This window comes from Ursus americanus, chromosome 27, assembly GCF_024610735.1.
Source record: "Ursus americanus isolate L20-20 chromosome 27, mUrsAme1.1.p, whole genome shotgun sequence".
Classification (NCBI taxonomy): Eukaryota; Metazoa; Chordata; class Mammalia; order Carnivora; family Ursidae; genus Ursus; species Ursus americanus.
The window spans coordinates 19070977-19083709 of record NC_142153.1 but is presented as its reverse complement, the minus strand read 5'-3'; positions in this window follow the sequence as shown (position 1 = coordinate 19083709).

Sequence of the window (12733 nt, the reverse complement as noted above, 5' to 3'; positions counted from 1 at the left end):
TGAGTTTTACATTTAAAAAATAGTTAAAAGGTCGATTTTATGTTCTGTGTATTTTGCCAAAATAAGGAAATACAAAATAATAATGGGGGGGGTTAGACTGATTTAGCATTTAAAATCAAAAACAGATTTGGGGATATTTTCTAAGTGGCTATATTTGGTGATTAAATTTCCTTTTCCACCAAAAAAAAAAAAAAGAAAGAAAAAAGAAAATCCCAAGGCCTGGCACATAACTCATTCAAATCACATTTGTATTCAGCTCACATGTGTTGAGTTTCTTCTGGCCCGTTTCATCCTCGCAGCAATCCTGCCAGGCACCCAAGAACCATAGCCAGAAAACCCGCTGTCCCTACACAGTATTCTTCCAGAGCCCCTTCTAGGTATAGACTGTTGTTTGGTGTTAAGGTAGAGAGGACAAGAGCGGAACATGGCACAGGGACGGCAAAGACATAACATCAGTGAGTGAACGCCCTGTATGGCAAGTATTCACATGGGTTCTTCATCCCTCCGGGAAGCCCAAATTCTACCTCTGCATTTTCCCAGATCCCTCATTCAGAATGAAATTCTCTAGATCTGATATTTTCAAGCTTCGTGACAACATTTCCACAATCTGCTCTAATGTAACGGTTATATCCGCGCGTGTCTCATTTAGCATATCATGCGGACCTAAAAGGCAGGAGCCTTTCTCTTTCCCCTCCCTTCTCCCTCCTGCCATCCCACCTGCTCTCCCCCCCCCCCCATCTGCAACAGTCGTGGCCAATGTTGGCCATCCCCCCGCACCCAGCCAAGCTCTCTCCAATCTGACAGCAGAGTGGATTTACCAACTATTTTTCTCTACAAACAATTGCTTTTCATCTGTTTTATTTACTGTGATCTCAGCTATCAACTCCCCAAGACGTGCACACATCACCACCACAAAACCCCAAGCATAAGCGGGCACTAACAATTCCTAAAAAGAATAAGAAGTAAATGGCATCCGCGGGGAGGCTTTCTGAAGGAAGGCACTTTGAAAACAGCCTGGATTCAGGCTTCAGTTCAACACAGCACCAGACTTTGTTGGACATATAAAAAAAGATGAACGCCACCTAGTCCTTGTTCCTCAAGGAGCTAGCAATTGTCTTTGCACAAGAATCCTTTACTGAAAAGAGCTCCCAGACTACACACTATCTTCCCCCATTGCACAAGGTAAAGTCCAGAACAAGCTACTATCGATATACTTTTCACATATTATCTCATTTAAATATTACCTCAACCTAGGGAAGTGCTTCCCAGTCTGGCACCTGCTGCCTTTCTAGTCCTTCTCGCTAATCTCTACCGAGCACTCTGTTCCCCAGCCAGGCAGGACGAGCATCAGTCTGTCACTTGAAGATCCCAGTTATCTCTTTTTTATAAGCCCTCTATAAGTGGTGTTTCTTCTGCCTGGACCCTCTTCCCCTGTCCACCACTACCCACCACAATGTTCTAACTAATGACTACTCCTCTTTCATGTCTTATCTCAGAAATCTCTTTGGGGCGCCTGGGTGGCTTGGTTGTTGAGCGTCTGCCTTCACCTCAGGGCGTGATCCCAGAGTCCTAGGATCAAACCCCACATTGGGCTCCTCTGCTGGGAGCCTGCTTCTTCATCTCCCACTCCCCCTGCTTGTGTTCCCTCTCTTTCTGGCTGTCTCTCTCTCTCTGTCAAATAAATAAGTAAAATCTAAAAGAAAGAAAGAAAGAAAGAAAGAAAAAGAAAGAAAGAAAGAAAGGAAGGAAGGAAGGAAGGAAGGAAGGAAGGAAGGAAGGAAGGAAAGAAAAGAAAGAAAGAAAGAAAGAAAGAAAGAAAGAAAGAAAGAAAGAAAGAAAGAAAGAAAGAAAGATCTCTTCCTCCAGAAAACTTCCCATGCCTCCTCCACACTCCCAAGACTGAATTAGCTACCTATCTTTCAAGATCCCATAGGACCCATTTATTATCTCTAAGTGGGCACTAATCAGACTCTTAAAATGAAAGTTTGTGTTGATTTGCCTGTTTTCCTCCCATAAGCTGAGAGATCCAGAAGACTGGGGACCATATACTCAGAACCACACTCATAGTCTGGCACACGATAATCATGATACATGACAGGCACTCCAGAAATAGCTGTTCAATGGCTATGATAGGTATTAATTTCCTATGTTTTATTATTTCCTATATTTTCCTATATTTTCTGTATTTTAGAGAAGAGGAAGCCGGAGCCAAGGAGATTTAGAAATGTGTCCAGAAACACAGAGCTGGCAAGCAAAGCTCCTAGATTTGAGTCCTGGTCCTTACAGTGCAAATCCCTCCACCCAAGTGGGTGAGAATTTGAATTCACCAAGGACTGTTTAGAATGCCCCCAGTGGAGTCCTCAGCTCTTTTTTTTTTTTTTTGCTGTAATGGTCCATCAGAGCTCCCCCTCTCTACCCAGTGAAAATTCTTACAAATCTTATTTACAAACATAAATCAAAGGCAGGAGCTATATTGATGGGGGGATGGGCAGGCAAGGGAAGTTGAAAAAAAATGGCATTTCCTTTTCCTGTACATTTTTTCTCTTTCAATTGAATGTTTTGAGGGCCCTGATGTCAAATACTAAGGCTGAGAAAGTTGCTGAAAACCTTCCCTTTTAGCTGATATAGAAGAACAGCCAATACAATGGGCCAGTTGGGTTGCCCAGCTAATTACTCTACACCTGGAGCTCTTTAGGAACTTTGGGGTGACTGTAGAAGCCACAGTTCCATGTCACGATAAGGGCATGTTCGTAAGAACCAGAAGACTTGTCAGGCTTTGCACATGCTCAGTAGCGCCTCCCAGAAAGCAGCCATGCCCCTGTGTAAGGAGCCCGAGGTGATCTCAGCCATGCCCGTTCTGCTATCTATTGCTGTGTAACAAACTACTCCAAAATGAAAAGCTTCAAAAAGTGAACTTTTAATAAGGGTTAGAAATTCAAGTGACTGAGCCGGATGGATGGCTCTGGCACAGGGCAGCTCAAGGGGTTGCAGTCAGGGTGTTGGCTGGCGCCAGAAGGCCCACTCCTCCGATGGCTTACTCGCCTGAGCTCCTTGCTGGCTTTTGTCAGGAGGCCTCAGAAGTTTGCCATTTGGGTACCTCCATAGGGTTGCTAGAGTATCCTATGATTCTGACACCCACGTGGGTTCTCTCCCCATGCAAGCAATTCTCCAAGGCCCGCTGAGTGTCCCACAGTTCAGTTCAGTTTTGACACTACCTACATGCAGATTGTGTTGGATCCCACAGGTTAGGGGCTCAGTCTCACAAGACTGCCCCATTTCACACACCAGTCAGAAGTCCAGGAGGTCACCTTTGTTTCTGACTGACCAGCTGTAAATCAGAGGTTTCTGCACCTCCCTCCTTGGGTTCAATGAATTTGCTAGAACAGCTCACAGATCTCAGGAAACTGTTCGCTCACAAGATTACTGGTTTATAACAAAGGTTATTAAAGGAGGCAAACTAATAGCCAACCAAAGTGATTCTAGGACCAGGTATGTGGAAAGGGGAGCAGAGGCCCGTGTGCACTCTGGGCATGTCGCTCTCTTAGCGTCTCCATGTGCCCAACAACCCGGAGGCTCTCCAAACCTGTACTTACATACTTACAAGTTTTTAGGAAGAATTCATTACATAAGTACGATTGATTAAATCATTGGCCCTTGGTGTGAACTCAACCTCCAGCCTCCCTCTCCTCCACAGAGGGGGTGGGACTAAAAGTTCCAACCCTTCCATTCCAGGACTGGTTTCCCCCCAACCAATCCCCATCCTTAAGTGACTTAAGGGCTTTCCAAGTCTTTAACATAACAGGACACCTTTTATCACCCTTATCATGCAAGATATCACAAGGTTTTAGGCACCCTGCGCCAGGAACAGGACTAAGAACACATATGTATTTCTTATTATAAAGCACAATATCACACTCACAGCTTGGCAGCTGGTTTCCCTAAAGCAAGTTATCCGAGAGAGAGAGTGCAAGGAGGAAGCCACAGTGCCTTTTATGACCTAGTCTCTGAAGTCACATACCATCACTTCCACAACATTCGATTCATCAAAAATCTGTAAGGACAACCCACACTCAAGGGGAGGAGAATTAGGCTCCATTTTTTTAAAAGGAGAAATATTGGGGCACCTGGCTGGCTCAGTCAGTGGAGGATGCGACTCTTGATCTTAGGGTTGTGAGTTCGAATCCCACATTGGGTGTAAAAATTACTCAAAACATTTTTTTTAAATCTTTAAAAATAAAAAAATAAAAATAAATAAAAGGAGAAATACCAAAACACGTAATGGACATATTTTATGACACCACCCCTGTCAACTTAAGAAAGCATTTAAAAACACAAACCTCTTCCTTCTTCTCAGGAGATCTTACTTCTCCCAGTTAAGTGATGCAAGCTGTCGCAAGTCCTGAGAAGTTCCCACACATCAGGAATTAATAATTGTCTTGACTCTAACACCCATATATGAATGGGGTGAGCCCTTGCTAAGTCCAAAGTGTCAGTCATTCACTAATGAGTAAAATATTTACAAACACCCTCTATGTCCCCAGTACTGAGCAGCTAGAGGCAAAGGCAGAGATAAAAGACAGTGTCCCTGGCTCACATGGCTCCAAGTTGAATGTAGGTGAGAAATAAGTAGCCGCTTGTCACAAGGCAGTGGGAAAGTATTATGACAGAATTATGTTTCTGGGGGCTATGAGAGCACATGAAGTTGCTAATGATACCGGACTTGAGAGTGAGAAGAGGGAAAGAAACACCTGCCACGTAAGATAACCTTGGACATGAGTTTTAAATGACGAGTAGATACAGCCACTTAAAAAAAAAAAAGAAAAAAAAAAGAGGGAAACCTCAACAAGAGATCCTTGGCCTGCACAAGACCATGACGATGAGAAAGAACAGAGACTATGAGTATTTTGCGCTGGCACATGGTTCCTTGGGGCTGGTGTATGATAGGAATGAGTGGGGAATAGAAATGAGGTTTTGACAGGCTGCCAAGCTGGGCTTGGATTTTCTCTGAAGCCAGCTGGGAGCCATGGAATTACTTTAATCAGAGGGGCAAAATGAAAATTGCACTTAAAAAGGTCCCTACTCGGGGCGCCTGGGTAGCGCAGTCGTTAAGTGTCTGCCTTCGGCTCAGGACGTGATCCTGGCGTTCCGGGATCGAGTCCCACATCGGGCTCCTCCGCTGGGAGCCTGCTTCTTCCTCTCCCACTCCCCTGCTGTGTTCCCTCTCTCGCTGGCTGTCTCTCTGTCAAATAAATAAATAAAATCTTTAAAAAAAAAAAAGGTCCCTATTCAGATAGCTACATAGAAATATATACGGAGTAAATTCAAGATGGAGAGTAGGAGGCCAGTCTGGAGGCTGATAGGGTAGTCCAAGGAAGACATGAGCAAGACCAAGCCAAGGACACAGTGACAGTGGAGGAGAGGGGTGAGCTCAAAGATTAAGGATAGAGAATTGATGTATTTGGTGGCCTGTTGAATCAGGTGGGGGTGGGGGAGGAACCAAGGAAGCCTGAGTTTAGGTTTTAGGATGAGGCAACTGGAGGAAAGGGAGCCACATTGCTAATAAGACAGAAGACAGAGGACTGGGGAGAAGAATGAAATCAATGCAGGTTGGAGAACATTGGATTTGAGTGCTTATAGGATAAATACTAAAACAACAGCCCTGCCATTCATTTGGGCTCACTGGGCAGTAATTTGAGTTAATAGAAAACTAAGTGATAGGGGTGCCTGGCTGGCTCAGTTGGTAGAGCACGTGACTCTTGATCTCAGCATGGTGAGTTCAAGCCTTATGTTGGGTGTAGAGCCACTTAAAAAAAATTTTTTTTAAAGAAAACCAAATTATTGACTTTATGTGAAAAATTATAATTGTATTGTGTTTTGCTTTTTTTTTTTTTTTAATCTCTACCCCCAAAGTGGGCTCAAACTCACAACCCTGAGCTCAAGAATCACATGCTCTCCAACTGAGCTGCCCAGGGCTCCTTGCCTTGTCTTGTCTTTATCTTAACTGTCTCCTATTTGACCTGACTTATTGAATCTTATTTTGTGAACATGTAAAAATTCTATAACTGCGTGGATTTAAATGGTTATTTCCAAATGTGTAAAGGCACTGGGAAGTTTCCTTCCCTGCATATTTTGTTTAAATGTCCCTTTCTAATTGGTTACATTGTGATACATCCATACGGCGAAGTACTGTGTAGCCATTTAAAATGGTTTGTATTTAAAAATATTTAATGAATGGGGAAATCATTGTGAAGTACACCTAAGTGAGGAAAGAGCAGGTCACAAAATAGTATGTACAATCTGATTCTAATTTTCATAAAACTATGTCTGCATCTATATACATGGGGGGGAAATGGAAGGCAAAAGAGCAAAATTTCATTGAGTGTTGAGAATTTGAAATGATTTTTTATTTTCTTGTTGTGCCTTTATGCATTTGCCAAATTCAAAACAATGAATATTTAATATCCTAGGATTTAAAAATTCATACTGTTTCCAAATGTTTTGCCTTATAAATTTATTCACACACCCACGGTGGCAAACCTTAAAACTGAAAATAAATTCACCAAATCAGCAGAAGTTATCTCTGGATGGCAGGGCTAAGAACCATAGCTTTTCCGTATACTTTTTTGTGCTTTTCCCCCGTGATGGAAAGGTTTATAATTAGGAACAGGTTTTTAGGAAGAAATACATTTCTTCCCTTCCTCTGGCTCATAAAAGTCCACGATCAGGGAAGAAACTGATGTTAGTCATTTGCACCTCAGTGTGAATTTGACACCTCTCCCTCAGAGGTATGTAGCTTCCCCTTATGTTCTCTAATTAGGAGAATCTCTAAATTCTACTAGGTTCCGAGGTCCTGGGGCTCAGCCCACCTACTGCCCCAGCAGGGCTTTCGTAAAGAGTTATGGCCTCATGAGCGATCCCCTCTTCACGATTTGTCCTTCTCCTGCCAGGGACGAAGAGCCCCGTGTCCAGAGTCTCCTCCTCAGATTGTCCTTCTTTCCTACGTTTGCTCTTCAGTGTTCAGTGCAAGATTGCTTGCCTAGGAAAGCGTGTTGGCGGCATGCAGCTGCTTATAAGAAAAACCAGAGCAGCCTCCAGTGGCTGGAGAGGTGAATTCCTCCTAGATCTCTTTTTCTTACTCTTAACCCCAAGCCCCATCTTTTTTGCTTTTTTCTCCCAGGCCATTTACCCCTTCACCAACAAGCCTCGGATTTTCTGAGGCCACGCAGTTACAAACATCTCGTGCCGTGATCCCCTTACGTACCCTCATGCTTTTGTCGGATCGTGCGTTCTGATTCTTGGTTCAGGAAATGAGGTCACCATAGATGACCTCCCTATGAGCCTGGCAACCCCCCTGCAAGGTCCACAGGGCCAGGTGGAGAGTAGAATTCCCCCTCCCTCTACAGGTGACCAGGGAAGGCTGCAGGAGATTCAATGCTTTGGCATGGGCAGTGATGATGGCCTAGGGCCAATAAGCAAGCCCTGCGTTCCTTTATTTACTCCTGCTTTCCTGTGCTCTGAAACTCCCTTACTAGACACAGAACTTTCATTCCATCTTTGGAAAGAAGTCCTAGATGTCAGCTGAACTTGAAGGAAATGACTCATTTCGAACAGCTGAGTTTCCTCGATAGCTAAGGGCTCCCTTCCCTATCATCCATTTCCACTCCTTCCTCCTCACTTTATCCCTCTTCCTCAACTCTGTTTCCCTCGATTACTTTTAAACTATTTGGAAGGATGTATATCTGGCGGCCTTCACACGTGAGCTACAGCCCCACCCCACCCCACGGCTGCTGGAGCCAGTGCGTGAGTCATAGCTGGCCGGCTGGCGGCGAGCGCAGGGAAATTGGGTCTCACCGAGCTTCCATTATCGCCTTCAACAGTTCATCCAGCAAAATCTATTGAAAGTTTCTTGCCTTAGAAATAAAAGAGCTGACTGTGTGACAACGCAAGAATATCTTGATAACCCCGATTATAGCTACTCTTTATTTAGTGCTTACCAGGTACTAGACACGATTCTAACTGCTTTGCATACATGCATTCGTTGATCAGTATCAACGCATTCACTCAGTTACGTCGCAATGCCATTACAACACCAACGTGTGAGGGGCTATTGAAGTAGGGGGACTATTTGCCTCTACATTTTTTAATTCTTGGATTTCTTTTTCCCTTTTTCTGAGCCTCCCATTGCTATGAGGTTGCTAAATATCACCATGCTGGACTTCTGATTTGTTTCCTTTAGTTTCCTACAAGTTTAGAAGGATAAGCCAATCAGGTTGGAACTCGATCCAGAGAAAGGTAAATACGCTTGGCAAGCGCGTATAAGTAAAATATAGTAACAATAATGCACATGTGGTACCCAGATAGAAACATACTTGATACCTCTGTTTCATTCATTTTCGGTACCAGAGCCTGCATTTGAACTTTTTATGTTGAAATAATTTCCAATTTACAGAAAAGTTGCAAGACTAGATCAAGGAACACCCATATACCTTTCACCAACCTTTCACTGACTCTGGCTAGAAGGATCTCAGTGAGTTAATGGGGTACGGTTTCTCAGGATCACTAGGAAAGAACGTCGCCATTCTAAGTATTGCCTAGTCTATCATACATTTAATCTCCTAACTTTTCTTCCTGCCGCGAATGATTAAGATCTGGCTAAATTAATTTTTGCCACCTATTTCGAACCTGAAATCTGAAGTACGGAAAGCCCTGGAGATATTGAAACCATTGACCTGATGAAACACAGAAGTTAAACTATTTCAGACTGAAGAAAATTAATCCTGGCTTGTAGCTATACTATTTATTTATTCATTACAAATATTTATTGCTAGGAACACTTTGTAATGGATATAACACTGTCAGAAGGTCTTTTTATCTACTCTTGGATTCTTTTTTTTAATAATAATTTTTTATTATGTTATGTTAGTCACCATACAGTACATCTTTTTTTTTTTTTTTTTTTAAGATTTTATTTATTTGGGGCGCCTGGGTGGCTCAGTCGTTAAGCATCTGTCTTCGGCTCAGGGCGTGATCCCGGGGTCCTGGGATTGAGCCCCACATCAGGCTTATCCGCTGGGAGCCTGCTTCTTCCTCTCCCACTCCCCCTGCTCGTGTTCCCTCTCTCACTGTGTCTCTCTCTCTGTCAAATAAATAAAATCTATTTGACAGAGAGAGACAGCCAGCGAGAGAGGGAACACGAGCAGGGGGAATGGGAGAGAGAGAAGCAGGCTTCCCATTGAGCAAGGAGACCGGATGTGGGGCTCGATCCCAGGACCCTGGGATCATGACCTGAGCCGAAGGCAGACGCTTAACTGACTGAGCCACCCAGGTGCCCCTCTACTGTTGGCTTCTAATATGGAAACACATCTGACTTCATCGAGGATGGAGGATATTTTGATAAACTAAAATTTTTAAAAATCTTTTAATTTCTCTCCAATCTTCCTTTCTGCAGCCAAATTATTCATCACTGACGCTTTTTTTTAGTGATCCTATTTTCTAATGCCTGGAATCTGTGTTGCTAAAATGAATTTTAAAAGACGGACCGTTAAGGACTGCATTTTGCCCACAGTAGAGACTCCCAGTGCTTAAGCTAATGCGGAATTAAACACCAAGCTGATTTGAATTAAATGTTGAATTAATGCTAAATTAAACACCAGGGCGGTTCCACCATTGGTGAGAAAAATGTCAAGATGATCTTCTTCACGGTCTCTCTAGACCACACTCCGCTTCATGCAACCCCAAACTGGGCATACTTCTTAAATCTATTTATTTAGTCATTCATTCACTCAATATTTGTATGTTAGGGTATTTTCTTTCCTAAGGAAAAAAAACCCAAAAACAAATCGTGTTGCTACCATAAACGATGGTTTGAGCACATCCTGAAATCTTATCACTCCTACTCAGCTCAAAACACATAAACCCGTTTAATGTAAAATTATACTTTAAAAGCATATGGTCATTTCTGATCTGTTATAATATAAAGCATACAGTAGCACCTATGAAGTGTTCTTGTCGAAAACATTTAAGACTGGGGCACCTGGGTGGCCAAGTGTCTGCCTTTGGCCTGGGTCATGATCCCGGGGACCTGGGATTGAGCCCCACGTCCACCTCCCTGCTTGAGGGGGAGCCTGTTTCTCCCGCTCCCTCTGCTGTTCCCCCTGCTCGTGCTCTTTCTCTCTTTCAAATAAAACAAATAAAAATCTTAAAAAAAAATTAAGACTAAAAACAAACATTCAAGACTAATCACAGCTTTTTTAAAAGTAATTCCTGCACCCAAAATGGGGCTCAAATAATGGCCCTGAAATCAAGAGTCACATGCTCTACCCACCGAGCCAGCCAGGTACCCCAAGACTAATCACAGCTTTTGATATAACTCTAAGTCACAAGAAATACAGGGGTAAAGAAAAATTTAAATGACACTATGCAGAAACAGTCAAATAAGTCCAGTATAAGGGACATTCTTTAAGACAATGGCCTAGTATGTCTAATAAGCCAGTGTAATGAGGGGGAAACGTGGTGGAGGGATTATATTCTAAGTTCAAAAGTCAGAACAACCAAATATAATTCATGAATGTTGGTTAAGTCTTTGTTGAAAAAAAAAAAAAGAGCTATAAAAATTTCCCCTCAGTTGGAGAAAATTGAGTATACATATTAAAATATATCAAAGAATTGTCAATTTGCTTGGGTTTCATAATGGCATTGTGGGTATATATGAGAATGTGCTTATTTTTAAGAGATACTGCTAAAGTATTTTGGGTGAAAGTATGTTGTGGTGAACAAATTAGTTTTAAATCTATATTTATAAGCCGCAGCAACTTCTTACTAGACACATCTCCAAAGGCAAGGGAAACAAAAGCAAAAATGAACTATTGGGACTTCATCAAGATAAAAAGCTTCCACACAGCAAAGGCAACAGTCAATAAAACTAAAAGGCAACCTACAGAATGGGAGAAGATATTTGCAAATGACATACCAGATAAAGGGCTAGTATCCAAGATCTATAAAGAATTTATCAAACTAAACACCCAAAAAACAAGTAATCCAGTCAAGAAATGGGCAGAAGACATGCACAGACATTTCTCCAAAGAAGACATACGAATGGCCAACGGACACATGAAAATATGTTCAACATCACTTGGCAGCAGGGAAATACACTGATCATGGGAATGCAAGCTGGTACAGCCACTCTGGAAAACAGTATGGAGGTTCTCAAGAAGTTAAATAGAGCTACCCTATGACCCAGCAATTGTACAACTAGGTATTTATCCCGAAGATACAAAGGTAATGATCCGAAGGGACACACGCACCCCAATGTTTATAGCAGCAATGTCCACAGCAGCCAAACTATGGAAAGAGCCAAGATGTCCATTGACAGATGAATGGATAAAGAAGATGTGGTATACACATACAATGGAATATTACTCAGCCATCAGAAAGGATGAATACTTACCATTTACACTGATGTGGATGGAACTGGAAGATATTATGCTGAGTGAAATGAGTCAATCAGAGAAAGACAATTATTATATGGTTTCACTCATATGTGGAAGATAAGAAACAGCACAGAGGATCATAGGAGAAGGGAAGGAAAATGGAATGGGAACTCATCAGAGAAGGAGTCAAACCCTGACAGACTCTTAACTATAGGAAAAAACAGAGGGTTGCTGGAGGGGAGATGGATGGGGAAAGGGGGTGATCGCCATTAAGAAGGGCATATGATATGATGAGCACTGGGTGTTATATGCAACTGATGAATTACTGAACTCTACATCTGAAACTAATGATGTACTATATGTTGGCTAATTGAATTTTAAATTAAAAAATTAATATTTATAAAACAACAGAAAATTATGTGTGTGTGTGTATATATATATATATATATATATATATATATATATATATACCAACAGGAAATTAGAAATAAATCACATACATATTTATATCAACATATGTTTACACATACACAAATAGAGAGAAAAAACAAATGTGACAAAACATTAACAACTGTTAAATCTAGATGGTGAACAGTATTCTTTCCACTATGCTTTTAAATTCTCTTTAAGATTGAAATTTTGTAGCATACAATGTTGATGAGAAAAACACAGAGCAATAGGAAGGAAATCCTCTACACACCAGAAACTGGGAGAGTGTTAAGAGGGGGCTGAAGCCACAGGTCCCACAACAGAGACCACGTGGGCTGTTTTCAACATCTGAGCAGAAACAGCTCCCGCAGGAAACAGTGTGAAGTCAGGAGCTGGGAGTAAATAATCTCCCAACAAAAAGAGCAAGAAATCTGATGCTTATGGAAGTTGAAACAAACATCATCAGGACTTTGGAGGTTGAACTAAACATTCCCAGAAACTTGGTACATGATTGGGATGCTTCACAGAGCAGTGAAGACCTAGACCAGTCACACGCCCCAATTCTAATGGCCCATCATTATCCGCTAGCTCAGGCTGGAAAATGGCCGCAGGGAAGAACGATGAAAACCAAGACTATCTACATCCACATAGGTTGGTGTCTTCACTGACATGACCTTACTATTCCATTGCCTTCATTCGCATAATTTTGCTAACCCAGGTGACTCTTATCCAAGAAAGGAAAAGTTGCAAATAACTTTATAGTTCATCATAGGAATTTAGCAAAAACCCAGCAATTCAAGAAAGCATCAACATATAGTTGACATTTCAAACTCTTTGAACACCTTGTCTCAAAACCCTACCTTGCTGGGGGCGCC